At 45.4% G+C, this 22988-nt stretch overlaps 1 protein-coding gene across 2 annotated transcripts in view; it reads right to left on the minus strand.

Moving 5' to 3' along the window:
- DPYSL5 (dihydropyrimidinase like 5) overlaps positions 1-22988 on the minus strand; it is a 95931-nt gene that overhangs the window by 28000 nt on the left and 44943 nt on the right. The gene's annotated exons all lie outside the window — the stretch shown is intronic.

The raw sequence follows: 22988 nt of genomic DNA on the forward strand, positions 1-22988 counted from the left end.
AAAAATCCTATTCACAATCCCCACAAGACACCACTTAAGGGGGGGCTGGCCTGGTGGCATAGTGGTTAAGTGCCCCATGCTCCGCTGTGGCTGCCTGAGGGTTTGCAGGTTCTGATCCCGGGCACGCACCAACACACTGCTTGTCAAGCCATGCTGTGGCGGCGTCCCATATAAAGTAGAGGAAGATGGGCACAGATGTTAGCCCAGGGCCAATCTTCCTCAAGCAAAAAAAAAAAAAAAAAAGAGGATTGGCATCGGATGTTAACTCAGGGCTGATCTTCCTGACAAAAAAAAGAAAAAAAAAAAAGATACCACTTAAAAAGAAATCTTTAAAAAACCTCATTTGGGGGCTGGCCGAGTGGTTGAAGTTCCAAGCACTCCACTTCTGCGGCACGGGTTTGGATCCCGGGTGCGGACATAGCCCACTCACCAGCCACGCTGTGGAGGTGTCCCGCATACAAAAAAATACAGGAGGATTGGCACAGATGTTAGCTCAGGGCTAATCTTCCTCGAGCAAAAAAAAAAAAAAAAAAAAAAAGCCTCATTTGCAACCACAAAGGATATCCCCAGGAGTAAGTAATAAATCTGCATGAAAGATCTCCCTCACAACACACGCTTTTTAAAAAACCAATTTGGTCAGGTGACCTCCACGAGCTTCCAAAACCAGCATTGACCAATGGCTGTACTAGGCTAATGTGTTGTTTGCAAACAAAACTTTATTAAAATAAATTGAGACAGGGCCCCATGATACGAGACTTTGTGAGGGGTCTGATATAAAGTGACTCTTTTTCAGATGAATAAAAGTTTGAACAAAACCTATTCTTCTATTTGGATCCTTACAGTGATTTGGAATCAGCCCCAGATTTGAGTCCCTACTCTGCCAGCTCCCGGCTGGATAACCTCAGCCAGGTTACTCAACCTCTCTGATGCAGATTCTTTATCTATACAATGGGAATAGCGCCCTTGCTGGACAGTTGTGAACGTCAAGTGAAACATCACTAATACAATGGGCTTAGTAAAGTGTTGTCCATATGTGTGTCATTATTCAGAGCTTAGTCATTCATCTCTGTTTTCTGCAGGGGAGCAAAACAGCACAATGTTAAATGATTTCATGCTTCTCTATTCAGTTAAATCCTTGATCACAAATCAGAAATGTTGCTGGGGAATAAGGGACTGAAAAAAAAAAATTAGTTCAGTGGCTACACAACAATTAAAATGAAAACTTTTGCAACGCTGATTTTCCATGCTGACCCTGGCTGAGCCAGTGAGTCTGCTCTCCATGTTGCCATGGGAAACCCAGGGGTCTGACTTCTTGCACGGCTTAAAGCAACCAACAGAGGGGCGTAGTTCTGCGGTACACATGCAGGAACTGTGATGCGGGAGGCAGAGAAATGGAGAGGAGGGGAAGAGCAGCAGATTGTAGCTTCACTAGCTGGCTTCTATGTCTGATTTTGCTGGATCGTGCCAGGCTGATTCATCCTCAGAGCAGGTGGTTGTACTCTATTTTGTCCTGAAATGCATTTCTTGCTTTTATATGTGGACATGGGGGTGTCTGATATATTGGGATTTTTACACACTAAATTGTTTTGTTTTTCCTGTGGTTCTAAATTGCTTTCCTTTGCACTCCCTCAGTATGTCTGCAGCCTTGGGTAGAAGAAAGGAAACTTGGAAACAGCTCAGTGTGATAAGAGAGCCAAGCCTGTTCTTAATATCTGTGGGTCCCAGAGCGAGACCAGAAAAGGAGGTCCAGTGCCCGATCTCTAAACCATTCAAAGTTACAGATCAAGCCAACAAACTGTTACACAGAATATATTCCATCCTCCTCCTCTGCAACTACGTCTTCTTAATGACCAAGGGGCCAGCCTTGAATTTAAAATTCTCAGAGTCCTTGCAGTTCTGAGCTACACTGCAGGGGATGTTGGCCTTCAGCCTCTGCACCTGCCCCCAGCCCACACCGCCCAACCCTAGATTCATCCTGCAGCCCGATAAGCTCTCTCCACCCTCTGCAAAATGTTTCCCTGGGGCCTAGGTGTGCACACCCTGGTGAACCGACCCCAGGGGGACAGATTTAGGCTTGTGTATGCCCTGGAAGTGCTCAGGGCCATTTGTTAGGGAATTCTAGCAATCCAGAGTGTGGTCTAGGAGTGGGGTAGTGGGCTCTGGGCAGACATGCCCCTCGTACCTGGGTCTAAGGGCAGTAACTGAAAAGAGTTCTGGAAGGAGTCAGGAGCGTTGGGCAGTAGTCCTGACTTTCCCACTTACTGGTTGTAATCCAGGAACAGCCAGGTGCTCACTCTGCCCCTCATCTCTCAGGGGCTCAGACAGGATCAGGTGGCAATGGATGTGAGAGCATCCACAAGCTGGGCAGGGGCACACACATATCTGGAATAATTATTTCTGCTGTTACCCCAGGCCTCAAAACAAGAGTTTGATAGGATCAGCAGACAGTCCCCAGCTGCAGGCTCGCGAGCTCAGAGCAGACGCTGGATGTGGAGCACTTGTTTCCTCTCCGACAAGATACACAGAGCTGGCTTTTTAACGATGTGCAGTTCCCCTCCATGGGATGAATGCCGACGCGCTCAGTCTTCGCGAGAATGTGATATCGCAGATGTGATAGACCTTTTAACTGTCATCCCACACGAAACAGCCTTGTGGGAATCAACAGCAGAGCAGGACCCAATCCTGTTCCTGCAGTTTTCAAAAGGATGTTTACGAACATGTGACTGTATGACTGTTGAAAGTTCTTAACTGTTTTTATGCAAAAATGGTGTTGGTTAAGTGAGCTGGGGAAGACCTTTAGAAATCAATAGAAATGATGCTCATGGAGGCTAAGTCACAACATGGGAAAAGGGTGATGCTACAATGAGTGAAAAAGGCAGAATTCAATATGTGTGCCCAAGATGCTTAGAAGTATGTTTAAACACACACACCCACACAGAGAAAAAAATGGAAGGAAATATACCAAAACATTAACAATGCTGGGGTGATGAGATTCTGAGTAATTTATTTTTTCTAATTTTCTGAAATTTATTTAATAGAATGTTACTTTTATAATATATATTTAAAAAATAAATTTGGAAGAAGCTAAAATTATTTCAAATTTAGTTAACCGTCCTTGTGTGTTTAAAATATTTTCTTTTAAATATGAAACATTTCCACCATTCAGTAAAAGTATAGAAAATAAAACAACACCTACCCGTGAACTCACTCATCAAATATAACAGATGTTAATATTTTTGCTGTTTTTAAAAATAGTTTTTAAAAAATGAAATAAAATATTTCTGATACAGTTGAAGCCCTCCATCCTATTCCCATCCCTCTCCCCTGGGACTGATATACACTTCTCCTATTCATGTTTTTATGCTTCTACTATGTTTATTTTGTGAATTTACAAAATTTACACAAGTGGCACTGTACCATCCATATCCTTTTGCAGCTTGCTTTTATTACTCACCATCTTTAAGATTTATTTATGTAGATTTATTTCATTCATTTTAATTAATTCAATGTATGAACACTCCTCTAGGTCTGTATTCATTTCTGAGTTCATGGACATTACTGCTATACACGGTTCTCGAGCATTCTCACGTGCACATGAGCATTCCCCGCAGAGTATCCATTGCCAGGCAGTGGAACTGCAGCTTCATGACACATGCGCATCTCCAATTATACCAGACCTGACCACAGAACAGCTAACTCACTAGGGCCTCCTGGAGTCTGGTGGCTGACCAAAACCCTTATTTTTTTACATAAACTGCTATTCAGTCAAGCATTCCCCACTGTGTATGTGGCTTTGTTTTTATTGTGAATGTGGGACTCCACATCTCTCACTACCAAGTTAATATGGATACTAGGACCATTTGTTTAACCAACAGACACAGCATCATTATACACATTTGGCAGGATACAAAACATAATTTTACTGTTTTAAAGGGTTACCATTATTTTGTTTTTGATGTTTTTTATGACACACAGGTAAATCTGGATTTATTTGATGTCCAGTAATGTCGCCTCCATTTGTTTCCTAAGAAAAGCCAATATACTTAAAGTTAACCCATTTTATGACACGGTTTCCAGGCTTACACTTGGCAGGAACTTGTACTGAACTCAACTTAAACCTGTTATAAATGTCATCTTTATGCTTCAGAAATTCATCAGACCACTGTGGGGCACAGAGGGTCTCCATATTGACCAGGGACCTGCTCTGCAAGTCAGAAAGAAATTCCAGTTATGATTTATTTGCTGACATCACAGCTTTGAAGAGAACAATGTATTGGCCCTTCCCGGCTTCATCAGGACAAAGGTCTTTGGAGAGTCACTCTCTTACTGTCTTCCACATCACTGCAGCTCTAATCATGTGTTGTTAAGTTCCCAGTAGCAATGGTGTTTTTCTCTCTCCCACCACCCCCATCCCTCCTGAAAGAAAAAGGTCTGGTTCTCATGCTCCAAGGCCAAGAACCAATAGGTCAAGGCATAAATTTTGTGCTCTGCTGTTGAGAAGGCACTTAGGCCAGAGCTAAGCCGAGGGGTTTTTCATTGCAGAAGGGAGAGGGACTTCCAGGAGCATATTTTCATCTAGATGTATAGATTAAGGGCAACTCGGTCTTTACAGAGGGAACACTACTGCACTGAGAATCAAATAAGCATCTGGATGTGCTTTGTAGACTAGTAAGTGCAAGGCAAACATTTCTGCAGTTTTTTTTTTTCCCCCCAAAGCCCCAGTAGATAGTTGTATGTCATAGTTGCACATCCTTCTAGTTGCTGCATGTGGGACGCGGCCTCAGCATGGCCGGAGAAGCGGTGACTCAGTGCGTGCCCAGGATCTGAACCCGGGCCGCCAGTAGCGGAGCGCACGCACTTAACCGCTAAGCCACGGGGCCGGCCCAACATTTCTGCATTTCTTAACGCAGTTGGGAAAGCCATCATTTGTTCTGATGGATCTGCTTCTCTTGGAATTGCTGAATCACTTCCTTTTCTTTTCAGTTATCTTCCATCTTTTACTCATACTCTCTCAAAGTACAAGAGAAAAAAATAACCAGCTCAGTGGTTTCTCTCTTGCTCAGAGTAACTGCTTACTGGCCCTCAGGAAAGCAAACTCTCAAGCAGCACCACGCCTTGGGAAGTAAGCGACTCCCCAAAAGAAGGGCCTGAGCATTTCATCAAGTGAGATGATACTTGGATGGTACTCAGAACCATGCCTGGCACTCAGTAAATACCTTTCTCATCTTGAAACACAAGCCCATCAGCCAAGGCCAGCTTCTCAGGCATGTGGCCTGGGCAGTCCCACAGTGCTCTGCATTTACAAGGGCTCCATGTTTGGTTTAATGCTCTGCTGTCATCATCTTGAAATGCTTGAAAATTTTTTAACAAGGAGTCCCACATTTTTATCAGCTACACTGGCCTGATCTTAGGGAGATCATGCCCTTAGCGGGCTTCCACTGGGCTTCACTGCCAACTCAGCCAGCCACACTGGGGGCTCAGGACACTGACTCTTGCTCTGATAATTCCTTTCCAAGCTGCTCGAATGCTGACCACTGCCCCATACTCCTTTGGAGTCTCCCCAAGACCTGTTATCAAATGCTCCTTTTCTTTGAAAAACAAACAAACAAAACAACACAAAAAACCCCAGCTTTTCTCCAGGGCATCCAAGTGATGTGTGATCAAGTTCCCTGGGGCCACCCTCTCTGTCCCTCTGGGTATAAATGGCTCTCAAGCCTTTTCTGGAGCCATAATTGGCAGCCTCTTGAGCTCATCCTGCAGCTGACTGGTTTTCTCTAAATTGCACATTTATAATTAATTGCTCCTAAACTTCCTTTTACTTTTCACTCCTACCTTCTGGGTCTGCAGCCTCTACTACATCAGCTAGGGCATGGTCCCACTTCCTGACCATGCAATGCTCTCATTCTAAGCATTACCACATCTAAAACTCACACTTCACTCTTTAAACTTTCTACAGAGGAATCAGGCAAAATTCAATGCACAATATACTTTGGGAAAAGGACATTTTCCCACACTTAATCTGTCTGCCATCTAAAGGCGTATTAATGCTATATTTAGAGGCAAAATAGTACAGTGACAAGAATCAGATTTTAAGGCAGGCAGATCCAGGTTTAAATCCCAGCTCTGGTCACTCGTTAGTTGTAAGAACTTGGGCAAGTTATTTAATCTCTTTGGGCTCCATTTCCTCATTTGTAAAATGAGGATAATGACATATATCTCATGGGGTGACTAGGATAATTAAATGAGATAATGCATATAAAGCACCTAGCACAGTGCCTGCACACAGTAGGAGCACATAAATGGTAGAGATGATCGACAATAAGCATATTTGTAGGTAGCACTAATGCACACACTATGTGCCCTCTATTATGTATACCAGATGCTCCAGAAGAAGCGAGAAACTTAAGTACCTTAAGTGGTTAGAGTGTGGTTGGCAAACAGGACAAGAAAAAAGTTCACTTTTAATAGAAATGACTTCCAAATAATAGGAGAGAACAAGGCATCACAAGGAATATCATAAAATTCCTCAATGATGATGGCAGCAGCAAGTGCAAAAGAAGACCAGAGGAAGGGAGGACGCCTTAGGATGGGCAGGCTGAGAGCTAGAGGGTGGGCAAAATGACACTCCGGGGTAGGAAGTGGTGTGGGCAAAGTCGGGGCACAGCTGGAGGAGAGAAAAGAAACCTGTTTGGTTTTGGCCAAGGCAGGTCTGAATAGGACCAAACGGTGAGGACCTTGATGAACCTGGATTCGCTCCAGTCGGCGAAGTTTAGCAACTTGTGTGTTGTGGAGGTGGTGGTAATGGGGGGGCTTAGGGAGTGTGGGGTCTAGGAGCACATTTGCAGGAGGACTCTGGTCACACTCCCCGCCCTGAACACGTCTGTATTCACAGCAGGCTTCTAGACAGAGGAAGAACACGAAAATCAGACTTCAGAACATTAGTCTGGCTGTGGAGTGTGAGCAGCTGCAGTGCTGAGACGATGGACCTGAACTGGGGACACATGTGAAACCTGTTTCTCGGAAGCAGCAGCAGCTAGGGTTTGATGACAGAAGAGGAGGTGATGTAAATAATGCGGGAGGTTTTATGCTTGTGTGGCTGAAAAAATAGTATAAGGAAGGGGAACTACCAAATTTAGGAGGGAAGGGAGTTTCCAGACATCTTAAGAGAGAGCTGATTAAGGGGCATTCAAGTGGAGATAAAAACCACGAATTATAACTAACCTGCGTTAAGCATGTACTCTGTGCCTGTTTAGTTCTCACAATAGCCCCGGGAAATAGGTGCATTTTATCCCCATTATTCTCACGAGGAAACTGAGGTTGGTTGATATTCATATCTGTTAGGCTGGGAGAGACACCTCTTGCCATCCATTCAGGAGGTGGATGGATAAAGGAGATGATCAGAGGTGATGACATGGAGGAGAGCTAAGGGTTCGCAGGCCCTTGGTCCCAGACTTCTTAGCAAAACAGGAAATGAAGCCAAAATCCCAGAGGAAAGGTTTTGGGAAAATTAGGAGTGTTGGTCTGAGCCAACATGAGATTTAAGAAAATCGTCAGGGAGATGCACTGCACAATCAATGAGAGAGGGCTGAAATTAACACGCTGTTGTAAAGGGCCAGTTCCACGAAGCCAGGAGCAGGGGCAGAGAAAGCAGGCTGGGAGAGCTGAGGGAGTGGGAGCCCGGGGGTCAGGGATGGCTGACAAAGGTGTCCTGGCAGAGGCCCAGCACAGCCAAAAACTGGGGAGGGGTCCCAGGGCAGGCCCAGAGGTTGGCTGGGGCTTAGAATGACATTTGCCTTTTTATGTTTGTCAGAAATGCAGTTCGATTCTCTGATGGTGTGTGGAGGCAGGATGCTCTAGTGGGAGAAGCCTGAACTCTGGAGCCTGGCAGACGTGGATCTGAGTCTGGCTGTATCATGGAGGAGTCCTGTGGTCTTGGGCAAATGAGCTCTGGCTTCGGAGGATGGGGGTGCCATTCCCGGAAGGAGGGCTCCCTGGGAGAGAAGCGGGGTTGTGGCGGATGTGTTGAGTTTGGGGAAGGTGCAGAGAGGTGTCTAGGCTGTAGCTATAAATGTGCGAGTCATGGGTAACAGACCACCTGGGGAAAGAAGGTGGGTCAGAGGAGAAGGCAATCTGGGATAGGACTCTGAGAGACAGCCACATAGGAGAGGATTAAGACAAAGACAAGACCAAGAAGGAGAGTGGGAAGGATAGCCAAGAGGTAGGAGGAAGACCGGGCTGGCATGGGGTTATGGAGGCCAAGCAAACCCTCCTACCAAGGCAAGAAACTCACTGGCTCACTGGCTTCAAGAAGAGGTGAGCTGCCCTAGAGGTTAAGATGCCCTCCCGGGAGACCCGAGCACCCCCTCCCCAGAGATGAACAGACCAGGGTAGCTTTTGGGTCTCAGGGACAGTGAACACACCTGCCCAAGAAGCCCTGATTTAAGTTTGCCTGGCTCCTGCTCAACAGGTAGACTCTGGGCACTGCTGAGAAGTGAGAGAAAGGTCTGAGATTTGGTGTGAAATCCCCATCTCCCCTCCTCCCTCTAGCCTCATCAATAAAGAATAGGCCTAACTGCCATGCTGCAGGGAGCAGCTGGGTCACGCACAGGTCACAAGGAGGCTGTGCAGGAGCTCCTGCCCCTCTTCCCTTCTGTCACAAATTCCTAAATACAAAGGGAGCTGCTCTCTCCAGGGAAAGGTTAATTTCAGAGGACCCCACAGGGGAAAATGGTTCCTAGACTCCGGGATTCTCACTCCTGGAGGGGCCCAAGGCAGCAGGGGAGTCACCCCTACTACAGAAACTTCTGGATGAAACCAGACCCAGAGAGAATCTCCTGGAGAGCTGCAAACCAGCCCAAGGACCTGGTCCCTTTCTCCCTCAATGCGCGAAATGCTCCAGGAGTGGGTCATCTGCACAGCAAAGTACTTCCCTCAACTAATCTTCACAACCATCACGTGTGACAGACGTTTTCATCATCAGTTTTTTAGAGATGAGCCAAGACTGGGATCTAGGTATTTTTACTCCAAATCCCATACTCTTCTGTAATGCTGAGACCAGATCTGATACCGCTGAAATAGTAACTAAGCACAGCACCTCATAGCCTGGGGCAATCCCACCCCAACTTCAGGATCTCCCAGAGGGTATACTTAAAATAGACAACTGATAAGGACGTATATACATCAGCCCTAACATTTTCTCACTTTGGAACTAGGGATATGTGAATACTGCCTGGTGGGAGAAATGTAAAAGTATGCATGGTTTTTATTGTGACATGATTCACATCACTGTGGTTAAGACATGTCCTTTAAACCCTAGAATGAACTCTGTTAATTCCCAGACATGGCAGACTAGCATGTCCTGGGAACACAGAAGCAGTCTGCTAGCAAAAAGTGACACCACTCTCACTGAAGCTGTTGGACCTCTGTGGCAATTAGCTCCTGGGCTGAACTCACTCTCAGGAGAGAAATTAACATTTACTGATGGCCTACTAAGTGCAGTGTTCTTAACATTTATTATCTTATTTGATCGTCAAAAAGACTCTGCAATTGAAAGCAAGGACTCAAACAGACATTTGTATACCCATGTTCGTAGCAGCATTATTCATAATAGCAAAAGGTGGAAACAACCCAGGTGTCCATCAACGGATGAATGGATACACAAAATGTGGTATAAACATATAATGCATATTATCCAGCCTTAAAAAGGAAGGAAATTCTGACATACGCTACAACATGGCTGAACCTTGAGGACATTATGCTAAGGGAAATAAGCTAGTCACAAATGGACAAATACTGTATTACTCCACTATATTAGGTACCTAGAATCAAATTCATACAGACAGAAAGTGGAATGGTGGTTGCCAGGGGCTGAGGGAATGGGGGAATGGAGAAATTAGTATTTAATGGGTACGGAGTTTCAGTGGGGGAAGATGAAAAAGTTCTGGAGATGGATTATTGTGGTGACAACATTGTGTATGTACTTAATGTCACTGAATTGTACATCTAAAATGGTTAAAATGGTAAATTTTATGATATATATATTTTATCACAAGAAAAAAATTTTAAAAATGTGATTCTGTAGGGTAGAAGTTACTCTTCTCATTTTACAGATAAGGAAACTGGGGCCCAGAGGAAATCACACAGCCAGACTGAATGAGGGTCCATCTCTAGAGCCCCCAGGTTTCCCCTACATTATGCAGCCCCGTCTAGAGTTCAGGACAGCCCTGGCCTGACTGAGGGGCTCCCTGGCTCCAAGATTCCTCTGTCAAAGGATGGAGAAAAGACCAAGTGAAACTGGACCTAACTGCGGTTTAGAAACAGGGGAGAAGGTGTGGCCTGGGCTTGAATTACAGGGCGAAAACTGAGAATTGTGCCAACATCTAAAACTATGAAATGAGGAGCTCCAGGCTTCTCTCTAATCCAGAACGATTATCTTCACAGCCGAGCATCCAATTTAAATTCATTGTGTTTAATACAAAGCCGCAGTACAGAGCAGGCTGTCTCCCAACACGCAGTTACCATGGAAACTGGAGATGATCCTCAAAGGGAGTTATGTGGCAGAGAGAACATGGCTGCCAGCTTCTGAGAAGCCAAGGGGCCTGGGGAAACCATGCTAAAATAGAGCTGCACAGAGGGGCCCTTTGTCACCCTCTTCCTTAGCAAAGCCCCTTCTAATGGCACAGTGGGAAAGTTTACAGGCAAGCAGACCACAACCACCTTTATTAAAAGTCCCGGCCGCCCAGAGGTGCCAGAGCTGAGGGATTTATCAAAAATCCAGAAATAAACCACATGTGACCCCACTTGCTCTCCTTCCCTCGTCTATTCCCATGTTGGCGAGTCTTCATTTTAGTCCCAAAGCTAAGTGATAACAGTGCCATCGCACTGCTGGGGGAGGCTGCCCTGAGGCCTCCCCAGATCCGTGGCATGGAGGAATGGGGCTGGAGTCAAGGCTGGGAGGCAGGCAGACCTGCTCCTGCACTCAGTAGCTTGGCAAGTTATTTCACCTGAGACTCAGCTTCCCCACCTAAAAAGAAGGACAATAAGGCCTGCCTGAGAGGGCTTTAGAGATCCAAATAAGCGTATAATGGATATAGAAGTGCTCTGACAAGCAAGCCTGTTGTCCAGGACTGAGAGGTCAGTGCACCCCTACTGTTGGGGGCAGGGGTGGAAGCTCAACTGCGGGTCCTGTAGAGAGCCATGCACTGCCGGGTGCCACCTGGGCATCCGGGATCCCGGAGCCCATCAGAGGCTCAGCATGCTCCATTCTGAACACTGTATTTTCCACACAACAGGAAAAATATACTCTTTGATGGGCCAGGAAGTCTAGGCCTTAGAGATTTGGAGCCAGACTGCCCTCCCAAACAGGAGTCCTACAGTGTCTTTAGCCTGGCCAAGTGAGCGCCAGGGCACCAAACCAGAAAAGAGAAGCTACAGGGCCGGCCCCATGGCTTAGCGGTTAAGTGTATGCGCTCCGCTGCTGGCAGCCCGGGTTCGGATCCTGGGCGCGCACCGACGCACCGCTTCTCCGGCCATGCTGAGGCTGCGTCCCATGTACAGCAACTAGAAGGATGTGCAACTATGACATACAACTATCTACTGGGGCTTTGGAGGAAAAATAAATAAATAAATAAAATTATAAAAAAAAAAAAAGAGAAGCTACAGCCCAGGCCTGGTGGTAACAAAGGATACCACAAAGAATGGAAACCTGACAGAGGGAAAGGGAGAGGATGGCAATGGCTCAGTGGTTAGAATTTCAGTCTATGCAAGTTTTATCCTAATCTAGTTTACTCAGAACTCCCTGGCCTACCCCTATTCTCCACTAACTCTAAATGTAAGGCAAAGAGGGAGCAGAATGAATCTTCCTCACGACGCCACCATAATTTACTGTGCGTTAAGATATGGATCACATGAACACAAGATATCGACATCAATATGTAGCCCAGTGTGATGGAGGATGACATCCTCATGGATCTCATCTGAATCTCCAACACCAAATAAAGTTCCTTTTAACACACACACACACACACACCCACCCACCCACCCCATAAGTTTTTTCCCCTTCAAATAACTTGAGAAAATTTTAAAGAAAATTCTTAACTTTTAGCTAACAGAAAGGGACCATGCTAAGGGCTGAGAGTGTTTATCAAGTGCTCAGTTAATGCACTCAGTCTACAAGTGCATTCTCTCAAGTTTTTGGCTTACAGCCTGCACTAAAAAGTTTGCTTCCAAGGACACAGAATAGCCAAAACAACTTTGAAAAAGAAGAAAGTTGGAGGACTTACATTATCTGCTTTCAAGTCTTATTGTAAAGCTATGATAATTAAGACAGTGTGGTATTGGTGTAAAGATAGACAAATAGAAGAAAAGAACAAAAAAGAAAGTCCAGAAATAGACCCATACATACATGGTCATCTGATTTCTGACAAGGGATCATCTTTTGAACAAATGGTGCTGGAACAATTGGATAGGCATATGCAAAAAAACTGAACCTCAACCCTTACCATATACCATACATAAAAACTAACTTAAAATGGATCATAGACCTAAATGTTAGAGCTAAGATTATAAAACTTCTAAAAGAAAACATAGGTGAAAAGCTTAGTGACTTTGGATTTTACAAAAATTTCTTGATTACAACACAAAAAATGAGCTATAAAAGAAAAAAATCAGGGCCAGCCCCGTGGCTTGGTGGTTAAGTGTGTGCGCTCCGCTGCTGGCGGCCCGGGTTCAGATCCCGGGCACGCACCGACGCACCGCTTCTCCGGCCATGCTGAGGCCGCATCCCACATGCAGCAACTAGAAGGATGTGCAGCTACGACATGCGACTATCTACTGGGGCTTTGGGGGAAAAAAAATAAATAAAAAATAAAATTAAAAAAATAAATAAAGAAAATTAAAAAGAAAAAAATCAATAAATTGGACTTCACAATTAAAAATTTTTGCTCTTCAAAAGACACTGTTAAGAAAATGAAGAGGTAAGTCATAGACTGGGAGAAAATATTTGCAAAACATGTACCCAAAAAATGACTTATAACTAGAATATATAAACAACTCTGACAACCCAATAAAAGGAAGACTAACAACTCAATTAAAACATGGGCAAAAACGTGAACACTTCACCAAAGATATACAGAGGGCAAATAAGCACATGTAAAGACATTCAACATAAGCCATTAGGGAAATGCAAATTAAAACCACAATGAGATACCACTACACATCTGTCAGAATGGCTAAAATTAAAAAGACTGACCATAACAAGTGATGGCAAAGATGTGGAGCCTGGAAGGAATACAAAATGTTACAACCACTTTGGAAACCGGTGTGGCAATTTCTTAAAAAGCTAAACATACACCTACCATGTGACCCAGGCATTCCACTTCTAGGTAATTACACGAGAGAGATGGAAGCATATGTCCACACCAACACTTACAAACAAATGTTCATAGCAGCCTTATCTGTTAACAGCCAGAAACTTAATAATGCTGAGTGAAAGAAACCAGATCGAAAAAAGAATCCATATTGTATATTATTCCATTTATATAAAAATGTGAGAAAATGCAAACTCATCTATAGTGACAGAAAACAGATGGGTGGTTACCCGGGGCTGGGAAGGATTACAAGGGACACAAAGAAAATTTTGGGAGTGATGGATATGTTTATTATATTAATGGTGATGGCTTTACATGTATACACGTGTCAAAACGTATCAAACTATACACTTTAAAAATGCACAGCTTATCGTATGTCAATTATACCTTAATCAAGTTGTTGAAAAAAAAAAGTGACACATAGATTAAAAATAAAGGTGGCTTCCTAGGTTACTGAATCATAACCTTCTTCATTCTATACATACTCTTCCCAAGAATAGAGTTGACTAACATATATTAAGTTTAATTTTATTTTTAAATATTAATTGAGAATACTGTGGAGAATTTAAATCTAAACAGGAAAGTAATTTATGGATTAGGGGTTGGATTCATTAATGTTTAATGGTACTTCCGGTTCTAAAATAGTGTGTGTGAATCAGTGTGTATGTGAGAGTGAGTGTGAGAATGTGAAAGTGTGTGAATGTGTGTGTAGTATAAGAGAGAAACATTGATTAGTGAGGAAGTTCTTACTATAGTTGGCCCATAGTTTTATCTTCATATTGTCACTAATTAAGGATCATTATAGCTCCTTATTTTTTTTTTTAATTTTTATTTATTTATTTATTTTCCCCCAAAGCCCCAGTAGGTAGTTGTACATCATAGTTTAACATCCTTCTAGTTGCTGTACGTGGGACGCGGCCTCAGCATGGCGGGAGAAGCGGTGCGTTCGTTGGTGCGCGCCTGGGATCCGAACCCGGGCCGCCAGCAGCGGAGCGCGTGCACTTAACCGCTAAGCCACGGGGCCGGCCCTATAGCTCCTTATTTTTAATTAACAAGAAATAAAAAAAGATCAGAAGGAGAGAAAAACATGGTTGGCTGCAGTGATAACTTGAGGGAACAATGAGGCTGAAACCCCCAAGGGGAAAAGATATGGCGCCTACACGCATTTCTACCTGTTAACAAACCATTCTGAGACATGGCCCTTATACAGGAATACGGCACCTTCAGATCAGAGGCAACTTCAGCATGGTTTGGGAGACGAGACAATTTCAATTGAGATTTTTGAAGCTTTACATGAGGCTATATTCAAATATTTCTTGAAATATTAAAAAATATGCAGACTTTAAGAAAAAATACATCATTCATGTACTGTATGTGTCACTGAAGTATACATACAGTACATGTTATTTTTTCTTCCTTTTTTTTTTTCAAACCCCACAGGACGAGAGTATAAAAGCAGAACTTCTTGTGCAAGGTATGAAAGGTTTCTAAGATGCTTGGGCTCAGTCACAGAGGGTGCGTTTATTCTTGAACCAAAGGTTTTAAAATGCAATAATCTCTCTGCAGAGATAAATTCTTTGCAAACACTTTTTATTCTAGGAATTGAGGAGCTGTTTGGTCACCATAAGAGATTTTTTCCAATACGAGATATAAAAATTTATAAGAAGTGATAGATCTCTCTTACATTTGTTCTGAGAAGGGTCAACCTGGCCTACATTGTGGCCTGCCAATTAAAGTAGACGCAGAAGGAAGGTTGCCAGCAAGGTTTTGTTACGCAAGATAACTGATTTGAAGTAGGACATCTTTAAACAGCTCCTGAAGCCTGCAGAGTTTATGACTGGCTATTTCTGCTTTTAAGAGAAAGAGAGCAGACAGAAAATTTTCTAGAATTCATGAACATTACTGTTAGACTCCATTTGAAATCTAAAATACACAGTCAACCTGAACAGTAGAAATAGAATCCAATTTTTTAGTTCCTATTCGATGCCTAACAGTTTAATACGTATGCTCACAAGGAAACTTACAAATGGATTTTCCAGGGATCAATCCTTGATCGGCATGATCTATTTATTTATTTAACAAATGCTCATATAGTGCTTAGTAAGCACCAAGTACTATTTTAAGTTTTTTACAAATAGTAACTCAATTAACACATATAAAGTACTATTATAATCTCCATTTTCCCAAGAAGGAAATTGAGAGACAGAGATAGGTTAACTTGCCCAAATCACACAGCTAGTAAATGTGCAGCTGAAATTCAAACTCGGGCAGTCTACTCTGGTCTGTGCTCATAACTACCATGCTATGCTGACATTTATCTACTTCTTGAACATCTACTATATGTTTAAAGCTATGTGAGTCTCTGGTGAGTCACGAGTTAAATATAAAGGTAGTCTCTGCGCCTCAGCGTAAATGTGGTCTCTGCGCCTCAGCGTCTTCAATCTTGCTGAGAGACAAATTATTTCAGTTAGGGATTCTGGAGCTGAACTGGCTGGAAGAAGGATGCAACACGAGCTTGGTAGGTCTTGGAGTGTTCTGTGGAGGGGTGGGAAAGGATGGCAGGAGAGAGCATGGGACGTTCCTAGGGGAGGGGGCTGAGAAAACCACCTTCCTGATGGATGGGCACATGTTGGGAACGAGGATTGGATGGAGAGGGCATGGTCGGATGGGGAGCTGCCCAGGGTGAAGATCTAGAAACCCAAACTTGGTATCTTATCTCTAGACAACAGGGAGCTGTTCCAGGTCCTTAAGCAGGAACTTGACACGAGGCACAGAGAGCTGTGAAGGGTGGCCAAGGTGATTTTTGATTTAAAAAATGTAAATGTGGAGTCTTAAAAAGGTTTAAGTCATTTAAGGAAAATTGGTGGAATGGAGATGTATAGGGCAGAATGACCATAGGATGGCCATGTTTTTGCATGTGACCCCCTACAGTCGGCAGAAGACTCCCAGTGAACCACAGCTGTCAACCCCCTCCTGTTGAGTGTGGCAGGGACCCTGTGAATAAGATGGGATACCACATCCATGCTTAGGTTATAGTATATGGCACTGTTGACTTTAAGGAAGGGAGATTATCTCAGTGGGCCTGAGCTAATCGGGTGAGCTCTTAAAGGGATGGGGTTCCTTCCGGCAAATGAGATTCTAAGTCAGAGAGATTTGAAGCACAAGGGACGCAAAGGGAAAGAGTCTCTGTTGCTGACTTTGGGGATGGAGGGGGGCACATGGCAAGGAATGTTGACAGCCTTTAGGAACTGAGATGGGCCCTCAGCTGATAGCCAGCTAGGGCCTCAGGCCTCAAGTTGCAAGAAACTGAATTCTGCCACAACCACGTGAGCTTGGTAGAGGACTCTGAGCTGCAGATGAGAATGCAGCCCAGCTGACACCTTGGTTGTATCCCTGTGAGACCCTGAGCAGAGAACCCCGTCACACCATGCCCAGACTTCTGACCTGCAGACTTGTGAGCTAATAGATGGGTATTGTTTTAAATTGCTGAATTCGTGGTAATTTGTTATGAAGCAGTAGAAAACTAATACACCCCCTGCAAGGGTACTAGGTATCATCGGGAGAGGCAGGAGAAGGGATGCCCTCCAGGTGGCTGGGGAAGGGAAGTCACTTCATGAAGCACTCATGGAGATCTTGAGTGTGACTGTGGGTGATTCAGAGAAAAAGAGAGAGGAGCCCAGCTATGCTGATCGCAACCAGCACAGCCAGGCCAGAAGGTGGCAGGCCGGCAGGAAGAAGAGGCACAGTGCGACAGTAGCTGGCCCGGGGAAACAAGCTAGAAGTGAGGGTAGATTCCGAGAGAAAGCCTGCCACAGAGCTGGCGAAGCCCAGGGACACAGGCAGCAGGGGCACTAGATGGACAGTTGAACAATTCTATTGCAAAGCCCAAGTGAGTGGATCAAGTAGCCAAGAGACTGGAAGACGCAGCCAAGGCCAGGCCTAGGGTGGAAGAGGGGAGTCACAGCCTGGGGACTAACACTTATCGTATGCATATGCTGTGCCAGCACTGTGTGAAGTGTTTTTCATGCATCACCTCATTTAATCCTCACAACAGCCATTTGCAAATGGTAAAAAGTGTCAGCTCTAAGGCAGTGACATCAATGCTATTCCTCCAGGATGAGAGGTGTTTTATAAAGCTGCCATCTCGGGGAGGCAGAGAACTCACTCTACTGTCTGCCTGATGCGTGTCAGCTCTGTGATGCCTTCGTCTGGTCCAGGCAAGTTTAGAACTACAGACTGTCAAGGAAACTATTTGCGTGCAGCCCACCGAGAGGTCACAGGCTGCCTTAAATGGGTGACTGTCCAGCTCTGGGGTTTCAGGAGTCCCTGAGTGATGTGGTGAAAAGGGCCTCAGACTGAGCAACTTGCATTCTGGTCCAACTACCTCTGGCACTTGGGGCAACTCATTCATCCGCCTATCAATGGGCGGGTGGGACTAGATGTCTAAGGTCCCTTCCAGCTTTTTACAGGAATGAAGACATAAGTGAAGTTGGGAACATCAATGAATAAGCAAGACCATAGAAGTCTGGATCCCAATAAGCAAGAAGCGTTATTGCAGAGCTAAAAGACTGGAAAAACATTTCGGCCAGAATTAAACAGAAGCAGGAAACTGGAGTCAAGAAAAAAGAAGAAAGGCAGTGAACATTATTTAAAGGTTTAATTCCAAAAGAGCAAATTTCAAAGGCAAAGTAGCAAAAACAGTCTGCCCAATGGATAAAGGGGCTCCTTCGTAGGGATGTTGGCAGGCTGGACATCAAAGGGAATTTATTTATGTCGTAGCCTGTCGTACCTCAGTACTCTGCCAGAGAGGGTCCAGTCCTCTGCAGTGGGAGATGGGGAGGGAGGGTCAAGATCTCCACTAGGGGCAGGATGTGGCAGGCTATCCTAGCCTCTACCATTGAACATTCCCTAGGCTGATCCCGTCCTGGCCAAGCACTCTCCTGGTCAGGATCTGGCTTCCCTTGTAGGTTGACTGGCTGATGCTGATTCTGTTAGTGGGAGGCTGTCTCTGTGGCCAGATGGCCCTGGCACAGACAAGAGGGAGTCTCTGGGCCCTCAAAGAAGAGGGACAGACCACCCGGACTTCCATTTGATGACACTTCTACCCTGGCCAACTTCTCAGTCACTGATGATGTCTATGGGGTTGACAGGAGGGCAGAACACAGGGCCAGGGAAACTTAGCAAGTTCAGGGGCTCTAGGCCCCAGGCTGGAGTTTGGGAGCCCAATGATGGGACCCTGGAATGTAACTAGGAGAGAAGGAAATAAATAGGACTGGCAAGGCAGCCCCAAGCTTTCAAAGGGGATTCAGATGTCAGCCTGGCACATAAGGTGAGGGTCAGGTGGGCAACAGGAGTAACAGCCAGGACACTGTGCCATTCAAAAGAGCCAAAAAGTTCCTTAATAATCTATCTGCCAGTGTGAGAATACCAGGGATGCTTTAAAAATATACTGATGGGGGAAGAGGCAGATCTTGAGACATTGATTTCATTGGGATGGAGCCTGGATGCTGATATCTTTAAAAAATTCCCCAAGTAGCCCTAATGTAATTTGCTTCTACGGGTTGAAAACAATTGACCTAGACAGTGGTTCTTTATATACTTTTGGAGGAGCAGGGGTATGGGGGGGCCGTGCAGAAAAGGCTTCAGAAGCTTTTTCCCATTACCCATGGCTGCCCCCACTATCAACATCTTAGTGAAGGGGCGGTTCCTGTAGTTTAAAAAGGCTGACTCTGCTATTCCCACCTGGCCACGGAGAGCCATTAGTGGGATGGAGCTCAAGAGCCGGCATTAACATTCTTTATTATGTAACATTAGATACAAACAAAAGAATAAATATAAGTAAATTAAGCAGAATGAGAGCCAAAGACCCCATGGCCCCACTGAAATCCTAGACCTTGATAAACACAGTTGGTGTTACTAGTTCTCCCTCCTCCCCTCCTCCCCCTGCCTCCCAACAGGAGATAACCTCCTTCTTCAATGGGGTCTGCATTGTTAACAAGCAGGTGGTCCTGGCACCTCGGGTTCTGGGCCTGGGGAGGGCGGGGCATGCAGGTTGGGAGGGTGTGGGGGAGGCGGGGAGGAAGATCAAGTGACAGGCTGTGAGCATGAGATGGAGCCAGGGGAACCAGGCAGAGCCTGCCACAGCCTCTGAAAGCAGGCAAAGTGTTTGTTAAAGAAGTGCTAGAGAAATCCCTTTAGACCCAGTACAATGGAGACCCAGATGCTCTCAGAAAAGCCAGGCTTTCAACCGCTTTGTTTTCCCAGCCCTGGCTGCTGCTGCCAAATTGACAAGCATGCAATAGCTTAGGGGGTGCAGAGTTCAAGGCTCCGCGGGTCTGTCGGCAAGAACAAAAAGATGCAACTTGATCTCTCTTTCTCTCTAGGCTAATCGCTTGGCGAGCTTTTCCTTGGGATTATTATTCTATTATAAACCAGATGCTTAAAGCGAATCAACTGCTACCTTTCTTAGAACGTACAAAGTAGGTCAACGTTGGTCTATCAGGGTGCACAGCCTCTGCAAGAGAGCCACAGGCTGTGTGAATAATTAAATCCACAAGTCTCCGGAGCAGCATGGCAACAGGAGAGCATTTTCTCTCCCAGGAGATTGTCAAGAACTAGAGGAAAGAGGAGGCCAAAGCATACAGCTGTAGGAGCACCAAGGTGGAGGGGAAATCCATGAGTGGAGGGGAGGGGGTACTGGGGCGGGAAGCCAGTTCTTGGGAGGCTGGGAGGCCTGAGGCAGGACTCTGGGCAGGGTCTACTGAAGAGATGGGGGAGGACTGGGTAGGGGCTGCTTATGAAACAGATGCTCAATATGAGGGCCGGGTCACAAGGACTTCAAGGTCCAATCTTTGCTAGGGGATGGATATAACAAAGGGTTGGTTTAGGTGACACCAGCAGCCAGTGTGGCTTGGGGTCTATGGGCCTTTAAACTAGGTCTGACATGGGTCGGGGGGGTGCCTGAGTTAGCTGAAACTTGTAGGAACTGGGAGAACTGGGCCTTTAATCACACAGGGGCTTTTATGTGTTTCCCAGGGGCAGCTGCTCCCATGAATTGAGAAGCTTGGAAAAGATAAGAGTTACCCACCACCTTGCACAAACATGCATGTGCAGAGGTTTCATTGGCTATAAAGAGCTGAAGGCTCCCAGGGGAAAACCCATCACTCCTGGCTAATGAGGCCCGGGCAATGCACAAAATAAGACAAAGAAGGCCAGCCTGCCCTCCAAGAAGCTGGAAGACAGCGTAGTGACTGCATGGCATCCAGTCCTGGACTAAAGGTCTCCCAAGTGGGGACAGTAACTGGAAAGCTACAATTTTTGGTGTAGGCCTGAGCATACTACAGTATGGACCCCAGCATGGACGGGTGTGGTTATCAGAGCTATGTTGATGGTAAATACTGTGGCTTCTCTTACGTTATTGCTGGGAGTATACATTGTTTCAACTAGTTTGGAAAACGATTTGGTGGTATCTCCTAAAGCTGAACATATATGCACCTCTGACCCATCGATTCCACTCCTAGGAATATGCCCAACAGAAATGTGTGCAAGCATGTTTGCCAAAAGACATGTATGAGAACGTTCACAACAACAGTGTTTGTAATAGTCCCAAACTAGCAGCAACCCAAACATCCACTGACAGCAGAATGGATAAGTACTATGTGGTATATCACGGAGTGGAATACTATAAAGCAATGAAAGTGAATGAAGTACAACAGGCAACAACATGGATGAATTTCACAAAAATAATGTCGAGCAAAGGGAGCCAACACAAGGGTACATATTGCCTGATTTCATTTATATAAAGTAAACAATCAAAACCAATCTGTGGCAGGGGCCGGCCCGGTGGAGTAGAAGTTAAGTTCCCACGTTCCGCTTCAGCGTTCTGGAGTTTGCTGGTTCGGATCCTGGCATGGACCTACTCACCACTCATCAAGCCACGCTGAGGCGGCGTCCCACATAGAAGAGCTACAACTCTACAGCTGTGATACACAACTATGGACTGGGTCTTTGGGGAGAAAAAAGAAAAAGGAAGAAGATTGGCAACAGAGGTTAGCCCAGGGCCAATCTTAAAAAAAAAAAAAAAAAATAGTGTAAAACAAACAAAAATCTCATTAAAAAAAATAATCTGTGGTGAATATACTAAAAACCATTGACTTCTCCACTTTAAATAGGTGAATTGTATGGTGTATGAATTATATCTCAATTAAGCTGTTATTTTTTAAAAATCTATGGTGTTAGAAGTTAGGATAGTGGCTATCCTTGGTGAGCAGTAGTGACTGGGAGGGGGCACAAGGAGGGGCTTCTGGTGCTGGCAATGTTTGGTTTCTTGATTTGGGTGCTGGTCAAAAGCGTGTGTTCAGCTACGACAATTCTGTACACTTACAATTTATGCATTTCTCACTACGTGTGCTATACTTCAATAAAAATAACCAAAAAACCCCACAAACAAAACAGGCCTGGCCTGGCCTGGCTCAAGTGCATGGGGATGGTGAACTGGATAGGCTCAGTCAATTCAGAAAGGTCTGGACTGCCACTAGGGTCCATCCCTGCAAGAGGACCCTGCAAGAGTTTATGAGGATGGGGCTCCCCATTTCATCAGAGAAGCATCACCCGTGGGGCTCAGGGGAATTCTCAGAGGAGAAAGTAGGGGGGGTTCACCTACTGTCTCTCTTCCATGGGCTGGGCTAGAGTGGGCAGGTGTGGCCCCAGATGCCAGAGTATTAGGCCTGGGAGCATCCTTGCCTCAGCACAGGCTGGGCACTGGCTACTGTGACTCTAGCTCAGCCTTCCAGAGGTCTGGTCTGCTGCTCCTGGATTGGGAAGCGGGCATATCCTCAGGGAAACCCTAAGGGCCATCTGCCTGAGGTGGGCTGGCCCATAGAACTGTGACCCCAAAGGCCAGCCTCTGCCTGCCCCTGCAGCAGAGCCTGCCCCAGCCAGGGCTTTGGGGAGCCTCATCAGTCACCGCCTGGCAGCAACAGTACTTGAGCCCCCAGGAAGATGAATCCCAGGGGGAGATACCTGAGCGTGGGAGAGGGGCACCCTGAGAACCCAAGGTAGAACAGAGGTGGGATTTTAGGGTACAGGGCGATTGGGAATTTTCAGGCTATGGGCCAAAGCAGGACATAGGACTGCAGCCACTGGGCCAGCAGCTGGTGGATCTCTTTCGCCCAGGGAGCATTAGAGGCCAAGTCCTCTGTAAATCAGACCACACAAGGGGCTGCTGCCAGGGTCAGGGACTTGTGGCCTTTGAGATTCTGATTCAATTCTGCATTTAAAAAAATCTTCTCAGGATGCACAGCTGGGTGTAGAGACCCACATGGATAAGCATCATTCACTCATTAATTCAACAAACATTTACTGGGTAGCGACTCTAGTTCCAGGTCAGTGCCAGACTCTGGGAAAGCAGAATAATATTGTCAGGGCTTGCCCTTAATCAGCCCATAATCTGGTGTCCAGGGAGAGACGGGCATGTGACAGATAATTAAAATGCAGAAGGATGACAGAGGTTCTGGAGCACAGCAGAGGGGTAAAAGAACTCACTTGTGACTCTTGCTAAACTGTAATTTCCTCCTAATTCAATTGTTTCACAGGTCTGAATTTTTGTATTTTGCATTCAGG

This window comes from Ceratotherium simum, chromosome 11 (assembly GCF_057802395.1).
Source record: "Ceratotherium simum simum isolate JZ-2026a chromosome 11, ASM5780239v1, whole genome shotgun sequence".
NCBI lineage: Eukaryota > Metazoa > Chordata > Mammalia > Perissodactyla > Rhinocerotidae > Ceratotherium > Ceratotherium simum.